At 41.4% G+C, this 22,258-nt stretch overlaps 1 protein-coding gene and 1 long non-coding RNA gene across 3 annotated transcripts in view; one reads left to right on the plus strand and one right to left on the minus strand.

Moving 5' to 3' along the window:
- The window catches only part of LOC107522810 (uncharacterized), a 31,075-nt gene extending 23,912 nt beyond the window's left edge, over positions 1 to 7,163 (minus strand). For both annotated transcript variants that reach the window (XR_009551252.1, XR_009551253.1), the window contains exon 1: positions 7,030 to 7,163. This is a non-coding gene — a long non-coding RNA (uncharacterized LOC107522810). The remainder of the gene's footprint in view (positions 1 to 7,029) is intronic.
- CNTNAP2 (contactin associated protein 2) overlaps positions 1 to 22,258 on the plus strand; it is a 2,382,269-nt gene that overhangs the window by 1,250,993 nt on the left and 1,109,018 nt on the right. The window lies entirely within an intron of this gene.

Below are 22,258 nucleotides of genomic sequence, written 5' to 3' on the forward strand. Positions count from 1 at the left end.
ATGATTCAGTAGATGATCCTGGAGAACTTGCTTTGCTATGAAAAAGTTAAACTCTTACTTTTTTCTCAGCTTTACATATCTACAAAATAATTCAAAAACATCTTTCTTTTTTTAAAAAAAATTAAATTTATTTATTCCTTTTTGTTGCCCTTGTTGTTTTATTGTTGTAGGCATTATTGATGTCGTTGTGAGTGGTGAAGCAGGGCTGCAGGTGCCTCTCTTGTTTCTCCCTCACTATCTCCCCTTTCCCCCTTAATTTCTGGCTGTCTCTATCCAATAAAGATAATTTAAAAAATAAAAGCTTCATATATATATATATATTCAGGGGTCTAATCAGCAGGCACACAGAGTGCTATCTTCCAGAGGTTTTATACATCACTAGGAGATAACAAAGGGCTGTCCTCATCCCATTGGAAAGTGGGAGTCAGCTCACAATCTAACCATATCTGGGCAGAGGGGGAAAGGACAGATGTATGGGAAGTGAGTAGCAGGCTGGGTGGTCTAGGTTAACTTTTGATTTTTATTTATAAAATGGAAACACAGACAAAACCATAGGGTAAGAAGGGTACAATGCCACACAATTCCCACCACCAGAACTCCATATCCCATCTGACAGCTTTCCTAGCTTTTCCTATTTCCTTTTTTTCTGGGAGCATGGACCCAGGGTCATTATGGGATGCAGAAGGTGGAAGGTCTGGCTTCTGTAATTGTTTCACTGCTGAACATGGTCGTTGACAGGTAGATCCATACTCCCAGCCTGTCTCCCTCTTTCCCTAGTGGGGCGGGGCTCTGGAGAAGCAGGGCTTCAGGACACATTGTAGGTTAATTTTAAACAAAAACAGGGCCTGGCTGTAGTCACATAGACATGTGAGGGTCAGGGTCCTACAGTCAGATGGGACTGATAGGAAGCAGAGGATACAAATAGATAGACTGAGCTGTTTCTCACATTAAGAATATAATCTGGGGGAGTTGTGTGGTAGGGCAGCGGGTTAAGCGCACGTGGCGCAAAGCGCAAGGAACTGCAGAAGGATCCAGGTTCGAGCCCCCGGCTCCCCACCTACAGGGGAGTCGCTTCACAGGGGTGAAGCAGGTCTGCAGGTGTTTCTCTTTCTCTCGCCATCTCTGTCTTCCCCTCCCCCCTCCATTTCTCTCTGTCCTATCCAACAATGACGACAACAATAATCTAACAACAATGAAAAACAACAAGGGCAACAACAAGGGAAAATAAATATAAAAAAAATTTTTAAAGTCTTTGCTGTATTTTCTGAGTCATGTTTTTAATACATTCCAGGAAAAGACTCATAAGAGTAAAATAAAATAAGGCTTCTTTCTTTATAACAATGTTACTCGGGATTCTGTCAGAAATCCCTCTGGATGGATATTTGTGATGCATGCATGCAATAACACAACTCACGAAATCATTGGTACTGCTGGAGAAATGGAGGTGAGAAACACTTCTGCTTTCTTTGCAAGGCGGGGCAGTGGGCAATTATAAAGGGAAAAAAATGACTAAGAATCCTTCTACCAAGGTCAAATACACGGTGTCTGCCAACAACAGACAGAGCAAAATGACTGCCAGTCTCCACCTTCTAACCTGCTCAGATGCCTCTCCTTGGCATAATCTAATATGAATAATTAAGAGAGCAAGGTGGGGGCATACCACGTTAAGTGCATGTAGTAATAAGCACAAGTACCAACATGTGAGGATACAGGTCGAGTTCCCTTACCCCCACCTGCAGGAGGATGCTTCACAAGCAGAGAAGCTGGACTGCAGGTGTCCATCTTTCTCACTCCCTATCTCCTCCTCCCTCTCAATTTTTGTCTGTCCTACCCAATACAATGGGAGGGGAGATGGCAGCTTGGTGGCCATGTGGTGGCACACCTGGTTGAGCACACACATTATGGTGCACAAATACCTGGGTTTGACCCCCAGCCCCCACCTGCAGAGGGAAACCTTCACACATGGGGAAGCAGGACTGCAGGTGTCTCTCTGTCTCTCTCCATCTCTATTACCCCCTTCCCTCCCTTTTGCTGACTGTCTCTATCTAAATAAATAAATAAAGATAATTTTAAAAAATGGCAGCCTGGATCACTGGATTTGTAGTGCTGGCATGGAGAGAACTAATGAAGAAGTTAATAGAAGTTAATAGTTAATAGAAGTTAATAGAATTAATGAAGAAGTTAATAGAATAATTCTGCTGTAGGCAGAATCTCTTACATAAACACAGAAGCAGAGTTAAGAATCTGGTAGTATCCTTACAGGATTCTACAGTAGCCATTAAGTAGTATGTGTCTTCATGAAGTCATATTTCAACATTTTAGCTTACATGAGAACCTATTCACTGTATTAGTGAAGTCAAAAAAAATATTCAGTTCATAAGGCACGACAGCCAACCCTAACATTTATTTTATTTTATTTATAAAAAGGAAACACTGACAAAACCATAGGATAAGGGGGTACAACTCCACACAACTCCCACCACCAGAACTCTGTATCCCATCCCCTCCCCTGATAGCTTTCCTATTCTTTATCCCTCTGGGAGTATGGACCCAGGGTCGTTGTGGGTTGCAGAAGGTGGAAGGTCTGGCTTCTGTAATTGCTTCCCCAATGAACATGGGCTTTGGCAGGTTGATCCATACTCCCAGCCTGTCTCTCTCTTTCCCTAGTGTGGTTGGGTTCTGGGGAATCAGAGCTCCAGGACACATTGGTGGGGTTATCTATCCAGGAAAAGCTAGTTGGCATCATGCTAGCATCTGGAATCTGGTGGTTGACAAGAGAGCTAAGATACAAAGCCAAACAAATTGTTAATCCATCATGAACCTAAAGACTTAGATACCCTCCTCACCTACTTCCTATTACACTTCCCTCACTTTCTCCAAAGATAACCTTATCAAAGCAAGGACTGCAAAGGCTGAATAAGGGCAAGAGACTGGCATACTATAAGGATGACTCTTTAGTCACTGTCAGACCGCCTCAGCAGCTGGGGCCCTAGTTGGGGAGTCCTGTGATTCCCCAACAGACATGATGGGCCTAGACCTCAATTCAATCCCTGTTTCCATTGTTCCCAGTCATCTCTATCAGGGACAAGAAAATAGACCCCTTTGAGGGCCCCCATAGGACACTTACATTATTATTCTAGCCTAGTATAATTATTTATAATTCCAGCTTGGTAGTGATACTAAAGTTCACCTGAATGCAAAGTTAGGTATTGTATCCTAAAATTCCATTATAAAAATGAAGGGGCAGGCCAGGCAGGGTTGTAGCTGGTTAAGTGCTCACATTATAATATGCAAGGACTCAGGTTCCAGCCCCTGGTCCCCACCTACAGGGAGAAAACTTCACGAGTGGTGAAACAGTGGTGCAGGTGTCTCTCTATCTCTTTCCTTCTCTATACCCCTTCCCTCTCAATTTCTCTCTGTCTCTATCCAATAATAAATAATGGGGATAGGGAAGGGTTGCTGTATTCTGCATGTGACCCAGATTTGAACCACAGCATGGAAACATCCCTCAGTACTCTGCTGGAGTTCAAATCTGGGTCACATGCAGAATAAAGCAACCCTTCCCTATTCCCATGAATTAGCTTGCTGAGCCCCCCATTTTTATTTATTTTTATTTTATTTTTAAATATTTTTATAGCAGAGTACTGAGGGATGTTTCCATGCTGTGGTGTCTTTCCCTTCAATTCTGTCTGTCTGTCTGTCTCTTCCTGTTTTAAAAGGTGGTCCACAGTGGTGGAATCAGATATGTGTGAGATTCTTAAAACATCAAAAAAGAAACAAAAAGAGAGAAAGAGAAAGAAAGAAAAAAAATAGAGGGTCTTCATTTAATAGTGGAAACTGTTAAGGTACTTAACTGTTAAGGTACTGTTAAGAAATCTTGGAGCTGGGAGTCAGGTGGGTAGTGCAGCGGGTTAGGTGCACATGGTGCCAAGCACAAGGACTGGCTTATGGGTCCTGGTTGGAGCCTCTGGCTCCCACCTGCTGGGGAGTCCCTTCACAGGCTGTGAAGCAGGTCTGCAGGTACCTATCTTTATCTCCCCCTCTCTATCTTCCCCTCCTCTCTCCATTTCTCTCTGTCCTATCTAACAACGACAACATCAATAACAACTACTACAACAATAAAAATCAACAAAGCAACAAAAGGGAAAATAAATAAATATTAAAAAAATATATCAGAGCCAACAGCTTTTTCTAACATAGCTGAACAAAGCATTAAGAAGCAACACTCTAAAATATTATACTGCCTAATGATACTATCTTATTTTCACTATCATATTTTTAAGTAATGGGTGTTGGGAAGTACTCCAGCTCACCCCTGCTCCATTGCTTAACACTGTGGTCTATTTACATAATCACTGTTTTACCTGAGACGTGCCCTGTCTGCAGGGCATTGGTTTAATACCCACTGGTTCGAACTCTCTTTTCACTCCGCCCCCAGAGGCAAGAGATGTCCCAGAGGCACAAAACGCCCTTTCGACTGCTAGGCACTGCCCTCTGAGGCAGGAAACACCCCCTCAGGCCTCCCCTTGGCATCACACTGGTTCTTGCTGCTCTCTTACTTGTTCCTCCCTGTCTTGTGCCAGTTCTTTTGAAAATGCCTGCATGGTTTAGGTTTCTGTTCACCCCACACTCCTGATACTATGGTCATTAGTTAAAAAGAAAGGGGGAAATGTTGGTCTGCTTCTAATTTTGCTTCTAAGACCCCTTCTGTTTTGATCATCAAGTTAGGTTTGCTTGCATTGCTTAACATTATGCTCTATTTATATAATCATTGTTTTGTTTGAGACCCGCATTGGTTTAATCCCCACTGGTTCACACTCTTTTTCCACTCCGTCCCCTCTCCTAGTCACATCCTGTTTTCCACCGTTTAATCCCCACTGGTTCGCACACTTTTTTTCCTTTTCCCCACCCCCTATCCTACGTACTTCCTCTTCCTGACACTTCTGCCTCAGGAGATATAAAGGACAGATTTTTCTAATGAATAGAGATTAGATAGGTTGCACTGCATTCCTGCTCATCAATAAAGATTGAACTACATTCTCAGCTCAGCCATGAGTCCCTGGTCATCTCTCTCCCGCCAGCGAAGCTAGCTCGGCATCTGGGGACCGAACAGGGACTGGCAAATGGGACTATATTTTGTTTTACTATCTTAAGATACTACCTTACTTTATTATGCTTATAGAGTCCTTTCATAGGAATTCAAAGAGAAATTTCATAACTAGACATCTCAATGAGTAGGTGATGACTCTTGTGACTTAAAAATCATAAGTTTCCACAAAGTCCATGATAATAGAGGATGAAGTTGCTTTTCTTGGCATCTACTGCTTTGTTTTGAATCTGTCCTTTCAGAAATACAATCTCTTATCTGGTCCCTCATCAAGATGGATGCTAAGGCCATTGTTGGCAAAAAAAACTTTCCACAGCCATCAGTTCTCTGGAAGTTCTTTGAGCATCTCACTTCACTTTACAGAAAGATGACAACATATATTTAGCAGTTGTCAGATAAAGAAAGCAGTTTATTGGAATGCAATTGTATGCCTCAGGGGCTCATATTTTGAGTCAGTGGGGGGGGGTTGCCAGTCTGGAGTGCTTCTGGGTCATTCTATCCCTGCTAATGTTCCTTGGTTATTCTAGCTGTTGTCAATTGTGCTTTGAGTATTACTTTTTAAATTGCCATTAGTTTGTTGCAATTTCATATCCAGACAGCATTCCTGTCTCCATTTTTCTGCTAGCTTTTGTTCAAAATTCAATTCTTCTCCTGCTCTCTGACTTCCACTTCAGTAAGATCATTGGAAGGTCAGAGAAGAGTTTTAATCAGCCCAGTGTGGGGAAGTAGAAAATGTCTAAGTGAAATAATCATGACTGGCAAAGAAAACCTTCTAGAACTTGTTGTCAATGTTTTATGTGTATTCCCTTCATGATAGTTTGATTGATCAGATTAAGAAAAAGAGACTGAAAGTCTTAAATTTTGAGTGCCTATTACATAAATTCCTGGTTGACATTTAAAAATCACAGACCTGGCTATGGCATGATACCCGTATGATATACAAACACATACATACAATAATCAGAAATGTTCCTAATGTCTGCTGCTACTGTAGGGATAATTGTGGGAGGGGTCATGATTATAATTCTGTAGAAGAATAATCATAGCATCATTATCAAAATATTAGGAAAGAGTTGAAAAATAATAGGCATTCAGCTACAAATAAGCAGTTTAAATGAATTACATTAGGGAAATAATGAACTATTTTTGTCCACCTAAAGTCCACTCATTATTCAAAAAATATTCATACAATGGATTCATCCCATAAGTAATTGCCTGACTATCCAAAGACTGGTGATGTAATTACCAAAATGAATAACTCCCTCTCCATGCATAAATGGGTATGTAATTCATATTTGGAGTGCTGTGTTCATTTTTTCAGGACTTCTTCTCAGAAGGGGCTTTGGGAAACAGTTTTTAGAGTTAAACATTTTGATTTGTATTGTGTTTGAAGATCTCAAATTGCATTCAAAGCAAATACAAAGTAGGGAAACATTGTGGATAGTTTGAACTGAGAAGACTCTTGTTTGGCAAAGCAACATTTAAGTGCAGTCTCACATTACAATAGATACTTAATTTCCTGGAACACTTCTACGTAAAATTGCTTCGACATCACAGTGTCACAGGAGCACTTCACAGCCCAAGGAAAAACACGTTTGCATTATTTTGCTGTTTCTTGTTTTTATTTGTTTGTTTTGACTTTTCACTGCTGGAGTCTCACTCATTTCCACATAGAGGAAGGAAGAGAAAGACACCAGTGCAGTGGAGGCCAGGATGGAACCTGTCAAGTTCTAGAACTTGACAAAGTAGGAGCCTATGCAGGTGTGCTAGCTTGTTGGCACAATATACTCACGTTTGAGGAGCAAGAATCATGAGCTCACATTGTCACCAATATTATTTCTCCACCACACATTTCACATGTTAAATAATGTAAATGCCAAAATAAAAAAACTACAAATGTATTAAAATTTGATTGTACTGACCTTTACCTATTAAGTAAAAGCATCCATCTCTCCGATGAACTTCAAGGAGATGGTTTAATCCACCAACTGCAGGAGCTGGAAACAACACACGTCATGAAGCAGAGAAGTAGCTGAGAGGAGTGGGGAGGCTGGACTATGTGCTTGGAGCCCCGCTCTGGCAGTTAGAGTGGCAGACACTGACCAAGGCATGCCTCTCTGTTGCACAGCAGGGGAAATATATTCCCTATGTGAATGGGGTGGTGTGAAGATTAGTGAATGAACAGTGTTTCCACAGGCTAGCAAAGACAGAACAGTGTTTGGCACTGAGTGAGTAGTTAGTTGTGTGGTTCACTGCATCCCTGAGGGATTGATGGTGTGCATTCAGACAGCAATGTTTTCTCTCTGACTCTCATCAGGAAGAAAGGTATGTGTCATGAGTCTGGCTGCTTGCTTTTGCCAACTAGTTGTTAAGTAAACTTTTACGTATATAAATGGCTGGGAACAATCAAGGACATGATGTTTGCTTGCACACACAGCCACATTTCTGTGTCCAGAGGAAGCCTTCCTGTAACACACATGGTGAAACTGAATGTAGCCGTGAACCTGAAGTATTTACTGTCAGGATTTATGTAACACTTTGCTCCTGATTTGTGGGCTGTATTTCATTTTAACACTGTTGCCCTTGTGTTTTTTAAATATAATGCTGGAAGAATTCAATATGAGTGTCATTTTGAAGAATAAATAAATAAAAATAGGTAAACAAAATCAATTAAAAGGGAATATTGCTAAGGGATCTTTAATTTGAATATATTTTATGTTTCCCTAATGTCTAGATGAACTATCAACCAATGTGGACTTTTGAACTTAGATCATTTTATTCAGATTATCAGTGTTTCTTTCTTTATTTCTTTCTCTCTCTCTTTCTTTTCCTTCTATCTTTCTTTTATATTTGATAGGACAGAGAGAACTTGGGAGGATAGGGTTCTGATACATTGAGTTAAACACACAGTATGAGGCACAAGGGTCCATGCAAGGATACTGGTTCAATCCCCTAGTCCCCACCTACAGGAGGGATGCTTTACAAGCAGTGAAGCAGGTGTGCAGGTATCTATCTTTCTCCCTTTCTATCTCCCCCTCCTCTCTCTATCCTACCCAATAATATGAAAAAAGAAATGGCTGCCAGGAGCTGTGGACTCATAGTGCTGGCACTAAGCCCCAGTGATAACTGTGGAGGAAAAAAACAACAGTGTGTTTGCCGGGGGGGGGGGGGGGTGAGCAAGATAAAGAGACAATGCCAGCATTGCTTCACTGCTCATGAGGCTGCATCCCTGCAGGTAGAAACCAGGAGCTTGAGCCTAGGTCCTTGTGCATAATGATGTGTGTGTACTCAATAGGGTGTGTCACCACCTAACTTCATTATTTCTCAAGTAGATGATAGATAGATAGATAGATAGATAGATAGATAGATAGATAGATGGACGGATGGATATGTATATATTCAAACACATTAGTGATACTTTCTAAAGTTAAAATAATAATAATATGCATGTAAGATACAGAAATGTATTTATTATTTTTAAAACTGTATTTTCTTTTCCACCAGAGCACAGCTCAGCTCTGGCTTATGATGGTGGCTAACGATTGAACCTAGGATTTCAAAGCATCAGGCATGAAAGTGGTTTTGCATAACCATGATGTTATCTCCCTGTATGGCACTGAGGCTACGCTGATTCTTCCTGTTATTATTTAAAAGCAAAGTATTTGCTGTATTTATTGCTTCTGTTGATGGACTAAACCCCATTTTTCTGATCTTGCTTGATGAGCCCCCTGTAATCTCTTCCTCATCACAGATTTTTAGATGTGGGGACAAGCCTTCTCTTACGCATTTTTTTTTAAGTCTCTCACTAGTGTCTAGCATGCTGGAAGCACAGGGTAGAACATTTGATGCATCTTCCTTGAGATTTAGTGCCTTGAATGAAATTACTTGGTGTTCAGTAAGTAAAGCCATTTGAACAGCATACTCTCAGTCATCTTGCCTGTGCTTATCAGGTCCTAAGGCCTTCCCAATAGGAGTCAACATCTTAAAGTTCTAAAATAATTACAGAAATAAATCTGGTGCCGTATTGTTCACTACAGAGTCCAACTGCCAATTACAAATGCAATTTTCAGCAGAGAAACATGAATACATAGAGGTGGGCCAGTGCCTGATCCAGCAACTGAAGTTATCTTACGGGCTTTGTGGTTCTAAATGGTTTACTGTGATTAATTACTCGTTTGGCTAAAACATTATCTTTTGGGCTTAAAAAGGTTCCAGGAATAAAGCAGTGACTGTTGTTCACCTTGGTGTAGAAATACATGTTGTCCCATTCAAATAATAGGACACTTATTTTTCATTATGTTTCAAACACCTTGTTGTATTTGTTTGTCTCTTTCCATGTAGAGAAATAGTAGCTGCTGGAAAGATTCGTGGTCATCACTGAATTCTATCATTATTCATAGTGGATTCTACAAATTTTAAGACCATGCTACATTGCCTTTGAGTTTATGCCAGCACTAAAAAAGAAGTAACATTTTGATTTTCTTTCCTTTTTTCTTCCTTCCTTTCTTCCTTCCTTATTTCCTTCTACCATCCCTCCCTCCCTCCCTTCCTTTCTTTCCTTCTCTCTTTGCCCCTTCTTTCCTTCCTTTTCTTTTCTTTACTCCCCCCTGCTCCTCCTTCTTCTCTTTAAAGAGAAGGAAGAGAGAGAAAAAGAGAGAGATTAAGTGAAAAAGACCACAATGTCAAAACTTTCTTCAATATAGTGGGAGCTCAACTGGAACCTGGGTTGTATACATGACAGAGCAGCAAACTAGCCAAGTGAGCTATTTTGCCAGCCCTGGATATACACTTTTGGTGTATATCTGCATCTCCTTAATATGCTAGTTTTGGAGCTGGAATTCTTTTACATAAAGATTGTTTTGATAGCACAACTGGTTGAGTATACATATTACCACGCTTAGGAACCCAGGTTCGAGCCTCTGCTCCCCACCTGCCAGGGGATGCTTCAGGAACAGGGAAGGAGGTCTCTGTAGATGTCTATCTTATTCTCTCTTCCTCTTTTTGTAATATTTATTTATTCCCTTTTGTTGCCCTTGTTGTTTTATTGTTGTAGTTATTGTTATTGTTATTGATGTTGTCATTGTTGGATAGGACAGAGAGAAATGGAGAGAGGAGGGGAAGACAGAGAGGGGGAGAGAAAGACAGACACCTGCAGACCTGCTTCACCGCCTGTGAAGTGACTCCCCTACAGGTGGGGAGCTGGGGGGTAGAATCAGGATCCTTATGTCCTTGTGCTTGTGCCACGTGCACTTAACCCACTGCGCTACCAAATGACTCCCCTCTCTTCCTCTTTTATCTCCCACTCTCCTCTCAATTCTTTTCTGTCCTATCAAATAAAATAGAAGGAAAAAAAAATAAACAAGGGCTGCTAGGAGCAATGGATTCATAGTGCTAGGCACTGAACCCCAGAAATAGCCCTGATGGAGGAAAAAAATATGCTTTGTATAGCTGATGGACACATAGGCATTCTAGAAAAATTGATTTTTTTTAAGCCTTTTATTATCTTCGGCCTAGTTTTGCCTTATCTGGCAAGGCATCCCTGTTAATTCTTTACGTTTTTCTTATTACGATTAGAAACAAAAGTTCTCCTAGAAACCTCAGCATTGTTGAATATAGGATTTCCATGTCTGAGGAAGTTGAAGATGGAAGGGTCCAAGTTTGATCCCCAGCACCGCCATTTTTCTCTCTCTCCTTTGCTTTGGTGCAATACACCATGTTGAGTCCATGTTTCACTTGACGTCTCGTCACCCAATCTGGTCCCCTACGCCTACACTGAACTTCTCTGTTCCAGTCTCTTGGAAACAGAGCTGGCAGTCAGCTGAGGTCAAGAACAAACACCTCATCACAGACCCCTGCGAGCGTCAACCCGGCTTTGACCTAGCACGTTATGATTGGGCCCTCCTCAATCGCTATCGAACAGGCCATGGCCGGTGCGCAGCTATGTTCCATCGCTGGGGAGCCAGAGATGACCCGAACTGCCCCTGCGGCTACAGACAGACTCTGACCCACATAGTCAACGACTGCCACCTCTCCAGATTCAAAGGAGGTCTCGAAACTTTACATCAGGCTCAACCTGGCTACGGAAGAAGGGCAAACGCTAGAAGAAGAAGAACTTAGTGCTCTCCATCCCTGAACTATTTTTACTTCTTGTTCTAGTAAATCATTGTTTTAACATATTTTTATTAGGGGACACATAATGGTTTACAGTGAATAGAGTTGTTGATACAAAGAGTCTCAGTTTTCTGTCATAATACTCACATCTTCCACCATCATGCACCAGGACATGAACTTCTCACCCTCAACCCCCTCAGAGTCCTCTACTCTGGTGCGATACATCAAACCCAGTCCAAATTCAACTTTATGTGTCTCCTTTCTGTTCTTATTTCTCAACATCTTCCCTTCCGTGAGATGATCTCATATTCATCCTACTCTCTCTGGCTTATTTCACTTATCATGATTCCGTCAAGCTCCATCCTGTTGGGTAGTATGCCACCTCCCCCTGGCTTCTGCTTAACCATATGCCTATATAGGGATTTACTGATCCCATTCAAAGCTTTGGTCTATTTACATAAATCACTTTTACATTTACATAAAGCACTCCCTCCAGGGCATTGGTGGTTCAGTGATAGGATTCTCGCCTGTTCCACCCCCTCCTTGTCACACTCTGATTTTCACCAGTCACTTTTCTCTCCACCCTCTCTATATCACATCCTGTTTCCACCCTACTTGGAGAGTATAAAAACAGCTGCTCTTCTGATTAAAGACACTTGGAAATTTCTTTCCGGCTCCGAGAGTTCCAGAGTGTATCTCCTGCGGAAGTTAGTGCGGCACGAGTTCCTGATCCCTCTCCCATGCAGCAGCCTAGATCGGCTCCAGTTGAGTTCTCTCCAACCCAGAGAGCACTAGCTCGGGAAGAAGTACCCTCAGGCTATCCCAGCACATCCAAGATGAGGTGAAGAAGGTGGCTTTATCATTCTTGATAGAAGACCATTTCTATCTTCCTAAGCAGTCTCCTGTAAAAATTAAAGTATTTTTTTTCTAGGAAATTTAATTTGCAATAGTCTTGAGGGCTCAATTGGACTATTGGATTTTGTGCTTTCTGACCTCTCTTTATAATCTTAACCCTTACATAACTTTACATATTGTTCATCTAGAGAGTCTCAGAGGACTGAGTTCTCCATTTATTGCAGTGTGATGCATTCATCTTCTCTTGCCCTTTGTCTATACTGTTCTTCAACATGGATGCTAACTGTATACCTAGCTCAAAATGTATCCAAGGTGCATACACTAGTTTTATGACATACCTGAGTGTCTATCATTATCCTGGCTGTTGAGTATGCAACAGAAAACAGAACTCTCAAAAAAGCTTGCCATGGACAAGTCTATATTCTGGTGTGAGGTACAGTCTGTCAACCTACCCAGGTAGTGCTGTGGGGAGAAACATTGTGAGCAGACACTAGAATGTTCTGAGAGTGCAGTTGCTATTTAAGTGTTGGGGAACAGAGTTACCAAAAATACTTTTCAATGGCAACTCCAAAATCAAGACAGTTCTGAGAGAACCTGTAACATGGGAGTGAGACTGGTCTCCCTTATGGGAACAGGAACAACAGGCCATAGGTGGGGATGACAGGGTTGGCTACTGAGGGTCTGACTGTTACAGAGAAGGTTGAGTGGTTTCCTATATCTGAATCTGGATCTAAGTTGATGCAAGTCCTTGTTCTAACCCTCCAAAATAGGCAGATTGACCCATTTGAAGAATCAAGTAGGTGGTCCAATCTGCCCTCAGAACTTGAAGAAGTGGTCTAAGTCAAGTCCTTAAAGAAAAAAGAAATTCCAACCTTCTGCATCCCAAAAATTCTGGTCCATCCTCCCAGAGGGGGAAAAATGTTAGGAGAAGATGACCAGAGAGCTCTGAACTCCAATTCCATCAGGATTTGGAGAAAGAAGAGAAAAAAGGGAAGGATATTCAGAAGTAATCATAGGTGTAGGTGTAACTTAGAAAGGAAGAAAAGGGTGTTAAGTGCAGGTGGCGCTAAGCACAAGGACCAGCTGAAGGATCCCAGTTTGAGCCCCCGGCTCCCCACTTGCAGGGGAGTGACTTCACAAGTGGTGAAGCAGGTCTGCAAGTGTCTATATTTCTCTCCCCCTCTGCGCTAACCCACTGTGCTATTCCCAGAATTATACCTCTTTTATCTCATAATTTTATAAATCAATAATAAGTCATTAGTAATTTTTTTAAAAAAGGAAAAAAATATATATTTTTTTAAAAAGGGAGAAAAAAACAGCTGTATTCAGGGAAAGATAATGGTAGAAAGGACTGATGATCTGAAAAGATAGTAGGTGTGGAAATTTTTGGGCTCTCCTGAAGAAGGGGTTTTATTTATTTATTTATTTATTTTAAAAAGGAGACATTAAAAAAACTGTAGGATAGGAGGGGTACAACTCCACACAATTCCCACCACCAGATCTCTATATCCCATCCCCTCCCCTGACAGCTTTCCCATTCTCTATCCCTCTGGGAGTATGGACCCAGGGTCATTGTGGGTTGCAGAAGGTGGAAGGTCTGGCTTCTGTAATTGCTTCCCCGCTGAACATGGGCATTGACTGTTCAATCCGTACTCCCAGTCTGCCTCTCTCTTTCCCTAGTAGGGTGGGTCTCTGGGGAAGTGGAGCTCCAGGACACACTGGTGGGGTCGTTTGTCCAGGGAAGCCTGGCCGGCATCCTGATGGCATCTGGAACCTGGTGGCTGAAAAGAGAGTTAACATACAAAGCCAAACAAATTGTTGAAAAATTATGGACCTAAAGGCTGGAATAGTGCAGATGAAGTGTTGGGGGGTACTCACTGCAGACTATTGTGTACTTTTGCTTTCAGGTATATATTTTGCCCTAGTTTATGGATACATGTGAGCATATGCTCTATCTCAGGGGACCTGGTCTATATCTAGGTTTTGGGACTTTCTTAGGAAGTGAACCACCTGGAATGGAATTAGAGAATCCTATGAAAGAATGTTCTCACCTGAGTAATGAAGCTTAAGGGTTGTCATTCCACACCTGAAGTCTCTGGACACAGTCTGAAGTGAAGCATGCTGGTGTGGCACTCATTGCATTGATTAGGTTGTGATCAGCAGATGCAATATTATTTGATATAAATTGAGAGAAGCATGCAGGAAAGTGGGCCCCACCCGAAGGTTTCGGGACTGGGGGAAATATAGGCTCTATAGTGGAAATGTGAGGTTCCTGCTGTCTTAGGGTTCAAGAAGACAATGGATAGTTATTGTTATCATCACATTATTTATTGGGTTAACTTTGAAAAGTCCTTTTGTTAGGATTTGCTGTACAATCCCCAACATCTTGTATATAGCTGTGCCAGAAGGGGTTTTAATTATTAGCCCCACCCAGTGCTGACTGTCTTGACTAGAAGGTATGCATTGGAGAACCTAGAAGCTGGAGCTGCATGGGGAGAACTTCTCATCCTGACTGGGTGGGTGAGCTTTGTCAAGTCTCTGTTCAATACTGAGTGGAGCCCCAGCTTCCTTTGACTGGAAAGACTGCCCAGAACACCTGCATAGACCAGAAGCAACCAAGCAAATAGTCTGGCAGGCAGAGCTGATAGTCTTGAGAGCAAAGTCAGTAGGCCCTGTATAACCAAGAGAGTTTGAAATATTAGCTTGAGTCAAGACCATAAGCAGAATCTGACTGGCCTGGGCTTGAGTTCTTCTGCTGTAGCTGAGCAGTGAACTAACATGCAGCCCTACCTGCTGCTGACAGCTTCTAGACTGCCTAGGGAGTTAAGCCAGAGAGCCAGGTGGTGGCACACTCTTGGTTAAGCACACATACTATATTGACAAGGACCAGTGTTCAAACCCTAGCTCCCCACTTGCAGTGGGGAGTTCACCAGTGGTGAAGCAGGTATGCAGGTGTCTATCTCCCTTTCCCCTCTCACTTTCTCTCTGTTCTAGTAAATACAATGAAAAAAAAATAAAAAGAATTAAGCCAGAACCTTACAAAGCTGGTTGATTTCTATAAGCAAAACAGAAAAATGGAAGAATGGATTAAAAAAAAAATCCAGTGATATGCTGATAACAAAGAATCAATTCAACCTGAAAATGATACATATAGACAGAGTGAAAGGATTGGCAAAAATGTCTCAGGCAGACATTATCCTACAAAAAGCTCAGAATTTATTTCGATAAGCTGTGTAATAATCATGGTTAAAATGTATGCACTCAGCATTGGAGTATCTAGATACATAATGCAGATAACTATGGTAAAGGGAGAAATTGGCAGCAACAAACTAATATTTGGAGACTTTAATACCTTACTCTATAGCTGCTGGGCCATCTGAACTAATAATAAGAAAATATAGAACTTTATGAATAATAGTGGCTAAGTGGAACTAACAGACAAACATATTTTATTTGACAACACCAGAATCTACAGTTCTCTCAAGCATACATGGAACTTTTTTTTAGAATAGACCATACATTAACTGACAAATCAAGTGAATTAGCAAATTTAAAGAGATTGAAATTATAACATTTTCTTTGACCTAATGGTGTGAAACTAAAAACTAATACAAAGAGGAAAATTGGAATATTAAACAACATTATCCAGAGCGATTGCTTGAAGAAGACTTTAAGGAGAATTTAAAAATATATATGTTGAGAGAAACACCAAAACCCAATTTAACAACATTTACGAACCATAGTCACTTCAGTAAATGGTTCTGGAAAAATTGTATAATCTTGTGTAAAATAATGAATCTAGAGTCTTACATTATGACATTCATAAACATTAACTGAAAATGGATAAAGACTTTAATATACTACTGGAAATTAGAAAAGTTCTAGAAGAAAAAAAAATAAGGGAAACACTTTTTTCTTCCTATATAAGCCCTCAACACTCCTGAAGCTTTCTCTCTGCAGGTGGGGGACCAGGGGCTTGAGCCTGGGTCCTTGAGCACTGTAATGTGAGTGCTTAACCAGGTACACCACCGCCTGGCTCTTGTTATTTTACTGTATTTTTTTAAGAGAGAGAGACACACACTAGCGCAGTTCTTAGCTGTAGCTTATGGTAGTGCTGGACATTGAACCTTGGACATTGAGCCTCAGGCATGAAAGTCTTCTGCAGAACCATTATGCTATCTCCCCAGGCTGAAATAAACCTCTGATCAAACAACTATAGTCAACGGAAAATGAATTTCCATCAGGATAAAAAAGTGAATTTTCCTTCTGAGATAGAGATAAATGAAACCTTATACACTGCACCATTCAGACATAACCCCAGGAAAACCATTTCTCAATTTGAATGCAACCCAATTAAAAAAAAAAAAAAGAAAGAAAGAAAAACATCAAAATTTATACTGGCAGTCACTAAAATAACTCCAATTTGCTTAGGAGTTATTTTTCATTTGTGAACTGACATCCAAAACTTTTCCCAAGCACTGGATATGCTTTGAATTGTTGGAGAAAATATCCCCAGACATGAGACCAGAGCTGGATGTGGTGAAAAGAGAGGAGTTTAAATTCCAGTATTCAGCTCTGATTTATGGTGGTGCAGGGATTGAACCTGAGACTTTGTAGCCTCAGGCATGAAAGTCTGTTTGCATAACCATTATGCTATCTACCCTGCACTGGAAAAAGAGGAGTTTAATACAGTGGTGGTGGCGGAGAGATCAGGATCACTCCAGGAAGTTCTCTGCAGAACAAAGGAACAGCACAGGCTTAAATAGGATTTAAAATTTTGGTTTCAAAGAAAATGCAGCCATTGACACACTGCAGGCACAGGATCCTCAGTGCTACTTCAGACTAGGCTAGCTTCCTCCCTAGCAGTCCTGTTTAGGAATGTGGAGGGAGGAGGTATAACAGCTGCAAAACCTAATTTGCTATAAAGAAACAAGGAAAGCATATCAATTAGTAAGTAGATAAAGGATTTTGAATGGGTGGTCCAGCTGGAAACATTGTATCTTCTTGCCAACTCTCTTCACACACCACTCCTCCCCCCCCAAAAAAAAAAAGAAAAAAATCTGACCTGACAAAAATGTTTACACAAGTCACACCAAAAGTGGTAACTGATAGTGTTTCAATTGCTGCTGGCAAATATTGGTGCAAAGAAATTGACTCGGTGGGAAAGGCCATTCATATTCCTCCACGTTTGGTTAATGGAATTACAACAGTGGACAGTGTTTTACTGGGGCATAGAGGAGACTCCAGGTCACTGATCAGTTCTGTCACATTCATCATTTAATTATAAATAAATAAATAAATACTGTTCTTGTCTCTGTAGACAAAGTGCATATTAAACTTACAATTGGAGTTGTTTTTTTTTTTTTTTTTTTAATATTTTCTACTGACATAAATCAGTGCAGGTCAGAAGAGAAACCACAACATGATAAAATAAAAATAAATGGCATTTAGGTTTGAAAGATGATCATAAATATTCGATCCTTTAAAAAAAGAGAGAGAGAGAGAAAGATTTATTTGGCGGAGGTGAAATAGCTCACTTGGATAGTGATTTTCAGGGACCTGCATTTTTCTTCTAATTCTCTGATCTCATTCCAGTTTCAACAGCTGTTCCATGGACTCTCTTTAAAGTAGATAATCCAATTCAGATGCAGAATTGCTTGTCATTCATACTTGAATTGCCGTTCATCTACAAGATTTCCTCCAGTTCTCTTTCTGAACATTTGGGACTTTGACATTTACAAGATAGTGACCATTTGTTTTGTAGAACTTTCCTGGCTTTGAACATAGCCAGTGCTGCTTCCTGGGTCTATTCAATTTCTGCTTCTTAATTTAGGGGGTCCAGTGGTGGTACGACTGGTGGAGTACACATGTTACAGTGCACAAGGACCCAGATTCAAGCCCTCTGTCCCCATCTGCAGGGGAATATTTTGTGAGTGGTAAAACAGTGCTGCATGTGTCTCTCTGCCTCTCTCTCTCTCTCTCTCTCTCTCTCTCTCTCTCTCTATCACCCCCTTCCCTCTCGATTTCTGGCTGTCTCTATCCTATAAGTAAATAAAGATTTTTTTTTTAAAGGACACTGTCTTATTTATAAAGAGAGAGAGAAAGAAAGAGAGAGGGAGGCTAGAGAGAGATTAGAAATTTAGTCCCATAATTGGAGATGAAAAATGTCTCTGGTCAATAGAGAAAGTTGATTTCTGATGTGTAAACTAATAACATAAAGGAAGGGATCAGACTAAGGAGGTTTCCTGGGTCTATTCAATTTCTGCTTCTCTGGCAAGACTGTCCAAAGAGAGGCTGCCTTGATTTTGTGATGCAGGGTTTCAAATTATCCCTGATTTTGATCATTTGCTTAAGTTAGTACATGCCAGGTTTCTTCAATGTGAAGAGACTGTTTTCCTTTGCCTTAAGATTTCTCAGGAAAGTGGGTGATAGCGCAGCAGGTTAAGTGCAAGTGGTGCAAAGCTCAAAGACCTGTTTAAGGATCCCGGTTCGAGCCCCTGCCTCCCCACCTGCAGGGGAGACACTTCACAGGTGGTTAAGCAGGTCTGCAGGTGTCTGTCTTTCTCTCCCCCTCTCTGTCTTCCCCTCCTCTCTCTATTTATCTCTGTCCTATCCAACAATGGAGACAATAATAACTATATCAATAAAACAAGGGCAACAAAAGGTAATAAATATATATAGTTTAAAAAAGATGTCTCTCTCTCTTTTTTAAATTTTAAATTCACATGTTTTTTGAATTTGTTGAAACATACTGAGGTCCTCTCCTGGCGAAGCTTTCCATGGTCCCCATTTTATTTAATGTGTTACAATACCATGCTGGTGTTGAAGGCAGGACAGGATAGGGCTTTCATATTGTTGTTCACTTTGCCCTAGATTTGGCCAGGGGGAGCCCTTTCAAGTTAGCATATGCTTAAAAGAAAGAAATAAAGTCCCAGGCCTGGGGAGATAGCTTAATGGTTATGCATTATGCAAAAAAAAAAAAAAAGACTTTCATGCCTGAGGCATCAAAAATCAATGGTTCAGTCTGCTAGTACTGATGATGATGATGATGATGATGATGATGATGATGATGATAATTCCTCTGTTCTTTAAGTGAAATAGCACAACTGGACTGAAGGCTATTTGCTATGTGTGTAACTGAGGTTCGAGCCTGGATCCCACCACATTTAAAGAGACTGCAGTGCCGTGATCACTTTTGGAATCCTAAGGCCTTCCATGGTAGTCACATTGTAAGAGGGGGATTGAAGAGCTAGCAGGCTGGGGCCATTACCCAGTTCCTCCCTGGTGAGGCTCTAGACTGTCTTCTGCAATGGAAGAGTCACAGGGAGAGTCAGTCATGATTCAGGGAGAAGATGAGCCATTTATTTAGGAACAAAGTAGGCATTTTAGACCCTGGAGAAACAGAGAGGAAGGCCCCAAGCTTCCTGATCTTCCCAGCTGTTAGAGTCCCTTCTGGGGGGTTGGCAGGCCCCTTGGGGATGAGCTCCAATCATTTGTCTTCAAGTGCCCACCTCTGCCTCCATCTGCATATTGTGGCCTTTGCAGTCAGGGAGAAAGGGAGCTGGGGCAGGATGTGCAGACTTACTGGGTTTCTGGCCCTGTCGCTGGGCCTTCTCCTGGCTGCCTGTAGGCGCAGGGTGCAGACTGTTGCTTTCCCTAAACTACCCTCCACCATTATGGTAGAAGGCTCAAGGTAGTAGGTCAGTGAGAAGAAAACAGCACACACAAAAAAGTGTTTCAGGGTTTAGGCAAATAAGACATGAAATGGACAGGTCAGGGAGGGACATTCAACAACCTGAATGAGATTGGTCTGAGGAAATGGTTTAGGAATAGGCACTAAGGGTAAACAGAAAGATCAAGAAAAATGGCATCTCAAACTTAGTTTTCACACATAATAATGTGTGAGCTCTCTGGGTATACCACTGCCTCGCCAATGTCATTTATTATTATTATTTTTAAAATGACTTTGGCTTTCTTCCACCAGTGCATGTTACAACAGATAAGAATCAGTCTTTTATCCAGATAGTTTCTTTTCCTCTTAATGGAAATTAATATCTAGGGACCCAAGAAGTGGTCTATCTGGTAGAGTATACAAGGAAATGGGTTTGAGTCACCAGCCTCCACCTGCAGTGGGGATGGGGTGGGGGGAGCCTCATTAGCAGCAAAGCTCTATTGCAGGTCTCTCTCTCTCTCTCTCTCTCCTCTGTCTCCCTCTTCCCAATCGATTTATCTTTGTCTCTATCTGTTAAGTAAATAAAATATTAAAAAGCACAATGGAGATTGATATCTGAAGGAACAAGGCTAATGTGCTCTTTTCTGTGGGAGGGTTGCTTTTTCCAAGGCCCACTCAACAGATAGAGCAAGGGACTGCATGTATGAGTGTGCACAGGTAGCAGGCGAGTGGGAATGCCAATGGAAATGATTTACTTTGGCTAGGAGTATGGATTAACCTGCCAAACACCCCTATCCATTAGAGAAGCAGTACAGAAGCCAGAACCTTCTGCACCCCAAAAAGAATTTTGGTCCATACTCCCAGAGGACTAAATGATAGGAGAAATAATCCAGAGTGCTCTGTATGCCTATTCCACCTGGCCCCAAAGTGTCTGTCACCAGGGATCTTGTTTTCATACCATCCATGAGTGGGAATCAAATCTGGAAAACACCAGAGAAAGCCAGACACCATTTCACTTATCTGAGAGTGATTAGGAAAAAGGAAAGACACTTGGAAGTAGTAATAGGTGTAGGGGTGAACTAGAAAGAGAGTGAAGGCAAAACCATTGAAAAATGGGGGATATAGACGATAGATAAATAGATAGATGAGAGATAGATAGATAGATAGATAGATAGATAGATAGGGAACCTGCCCATATTAATCACATTGGGAGAACTACTGCAGTTTTCAATGGAGGGGATGGGATACAGAACTGTGGTTCTGGGAACTATATGGTGAAGTGTTGTTAAAATTCGGAGGCTCCTGCTGGCCGGGCTAGCTTTACGGGCGGGTAACAGAGACGCGGAGACAACGGCTGGGCAGGGAAGCTGTATTTCTTTATTCAGGAACAACGATTCATAAACTAAGACAAACTAATCACCAAACAGAACTCTGCTGTCTCTTTGCGGTGGCGCAAGCACTCTCTCTTACTCTCGAACTCAGGAACCCTCTCCTACCCTGCAACTCTGGAACTCTGCAACTTTGGAACTCTCACGGGGCTCCTTGGGGTGGGGCCAAGCAGGCCCGCGAAATTAACAGGACTGATCCAATTCTCTTGGCGGGGGAGAACTAGAACCCAATGTAAAGCATACAACAGTGAAGGAAGTATGCTTAGACTTAACTCCCTAGTCTCATAGGAAGAGTTTATCTTGCTGGAGAAAGTAATCCCCACCAATATCTTCAACCAGAATTGAAACCATACTGATGCCCAGGCTGAAAGGAGTATACCAAACATTTGCAAATAGAATTAAGCCATAAAACTTGGGACAATATTGACTTCCAGGGACCACCAAGCCAAAAGCAAACAAGTCTTAAACATACAAAAAGGCCCCCAGTCTATCCTGGGGCCAGCCCTCCACTCTGGGCCCCCTAACCAGCCATGGAGAGTCTGCCACTCCTAACTCCACTCCCCTCATTAAAACTTTTGTTTATCTGCTCCCCCAACTCCACCTGACTTATTTTTCACCTCATCAATCTAACACTTCACTGCCACACAAACCTAACATAGGGGATAATACCCCTATTATTTTATAGTTTTGTAAATCAATGGTTAAGTCACAAATAAAATAAAATAAAATTAGTCTTATTTTGATCTGAGGGAAGAAACTAAGAATGCAAGTTAAGAGTTCTCATATTCCCTTAACACCCATATGGATGCTTACAAGTCAGTTTAGCCAAACTCTCACCACCAGTCTCTTAAATCAATTCTGCCTGGTCCTTCCTGGTCTTTTCCTGGTGACTTTGCTAACCTTATAACTGTCTGCTTCCATCTTTACTTCCTCACTTATAGCAATAAAGTCTTCCAAATTTCTGTATGTTCCCAACTATGCTAGAATCAACTTTGAAGAACTGGCTGACTTTCCTAGGTGCATTATGACTTCTCTTTCTCTTGAACCTCTCAGGGCTAATCTGCTATACAAGCCCAATGCAGCTCATTTAACTTTGTATTATAAAGGCCTATCCCACTGTCCACA

The sequence above is a fragment of the Erinaceus europaeus genome, chromosome 8 (genome assembly GCF_950295315.1).
Source record: "Erinaceus europaeus chromosome 8, mEriEur2.1, whole genome shotgun sequence".
Lineage (NCBI taxonomy): Eukaryota > Metazoa > Chordata > Mammalia > Eulipotyphla > Erinaceidae > Erinaceus > Erinaceus europaeus.